This window comes from Danio aesculapii, chromosome 6 (genome assembly GCF_903798145.1).
Source record: "Danio aesculapii chromosome 6, fDanAes4.1, whole genome shotgun sequence".
NCBI classification, from domain to species: Eukaryota; Metazoa; Chordata; class Actinopteri; order Cypriniformes; family Danionidae; genus Danio; species Danio aesculapii.
In genome coordinates, this window is record NC_079440.1 from 34,976,620 (window position 1) to 34,978,988 (window position 2,369).

Here is a 2,369-nt window from a genome sequence, read left to right on the forward strand (position 1 = left end):
GGCTCTCTCCCGGGACAGCATGCCAAACTAGCTTCATAATCAATCATCAGCTAAGTGTAAACTCTTGAAACAAATTTAAGTGGATTGAACATAAAAACATTGAATTTTGTCTCAAGCTAATCTCAAGAATTGTGTTGTTTCAGTTAATTTTAAATGCAACAAAAGACTGGTCCTGGATCACAAAAAGTATAAAATCCTTGTCATTCTCTAATCTGATGTCAATGCAATTTTGGAAGTATTTACTCAGCAGACAGATTAGCACTGTTACAGAGGAAACACTGACAGCTACACTCACCAAACCCAAGCCAACTGATGCGGTGGCTTGGGAATGATTTTCTTCCTGCCCTAGACAATATGCTTTGAGTAGAGGCATCCTCATGCTGATGCAAGAATAACTGATAAACATTTATAAAAAAGAAAAAGAAAAGAGATGGATATAAAATTACATTTAGATTGTTTTAAATAAGAAAGTTATTAATAAGAAATGACCTGGCATGTTTTGATCAGTGGTTATAATCACATCTAAACATTGAAATGTTGGATGGATTTTGACAGTATGGACTTAAATTATACAGAATTAAAGCACTGCAGAATTTCAACTGTTCAATAAAACAAGTCAACTGTAAAAAAAAAAATCCTGTATGTCATAACAATGTTTTATGTTTTAAATACACAATAAAATATTTTAATCATGTTTCTAACTTAATTCTAAAAGTTTTTACAAGCAGTTTTAAATCAGTTTAGTGTAATTTAAAGGGATTTCACCCAAAAATGAAAAAAAAAAAACATTTACTCACCCTAAAGAGTTTCCATTTATAAAAATGTTAGAAATTTGTAACCATTGACTTTTATAGCAAGAAAAACAACTGCTATAGAAGTCAGTTCCATCATTTTCAAAATGATTTATTTTATGTTCAACAGCGAAACCTGAAGGGAGAGTAAATGATGACAGAATTTTTAGTTTTGGTTGAACTATCCCTAGTCAAAATGACTTATTTTGTTAATTAGATTCAACTTGAAAATGTAAGGCAACCATGTAATGTTTTACAGTGTTTACATTAACCAAATACCAAGATTGCATTTGTTTTAATATGACATTAACATTCATGTGACTACATTGTTGGGTTTTCACCGTACCTGAGTAACGAGTGGAGAAATGAGGAAGGGTCTCAATATCACCCACATCATGAGAAAGAGGTAAAGGAGTCACCCACACTGTAAAAAATGCTGGGTTACAATCAATTTGTGTTGGGACAACAAGAAGGAATTATGTTAACGTATTAGTTACAATTAGTTTACAAATTTAAGTTGACTGAACATAAAACATTAAGTTGTCCAAAAAAAGGTGTTGAAATTGTGTTGCTTCAGCTCACTTAAAATAAGTAGTTTGAGCAAACAGCAAACCTATTTTTTGAGCGCACACCAATATATTTTTAACGCTTATTGCTTAAAAAGTTTATTGAGCTCTTTCAAATGAAGTAAAATGTAATACAGTTTTTTACAACAGATTTTAGTATCTAAACACCTCCTAATGTGGATTTAATACCTCATTATCATCAAATACTTACTGAGCAAACAAAAAGAAAATAATGAATAATAATGTATAAAGTAGAAAGTAATGTAGAAAACAATGTCTTTTTTTACTTATTAACAAGCAATAATACTTTGTGTTTTGCACATTCTGTACGCCAACATATGGTGGGTATCATTTATAATCACTGATTGTCAATACTTCCAATACATAACTACTAATAACTTTCCAAAAGTTCCCTTTTGCTGTAATGGCATTCCGTACACTTCTTAAGTCTACTTTTATTTAATAAAAAATTCTGTAAATATCAGAATATTGTTCAAGTAGTTGTTTTCTATATTAAAGTCTTATAAAAAGTAATTTGTCACACTTTACTATAAGGTTTCATTGGTCAATATTGGCTAATGTATTTACTAACATGATAAAGGATAAGCAGTACTTAATAAAATCCAAAGTTTGCATGTAAACATTAGTTTGGTTAGATCTAACAACGGTTGTATTTTCATTAACTAATATTAACAAGGGTGAATGCAGTAATAAATGTATCACATGTTTGTGTTAGTAAATATATTACCTAGTGTTTGGCAAAGCTTAATTGCGATTAATTGCATAAAAAATATACGTTAGTTTTAAAATAATATATGTCTGTGTATTATATATATATATTTATTATCTATATGTCATACACATGCATCTATAGAATAAAACTATACAAAACAATTTTGTTCATTCATTTATTCATTCAGTCATTCATTTTTCATTTCAACTGCTCTTCCGGGGCCGGGTCACGGGGGCAGCAGTCTTAGGAGAGAACCGAGACTTCTCTCTCCCCAGACAC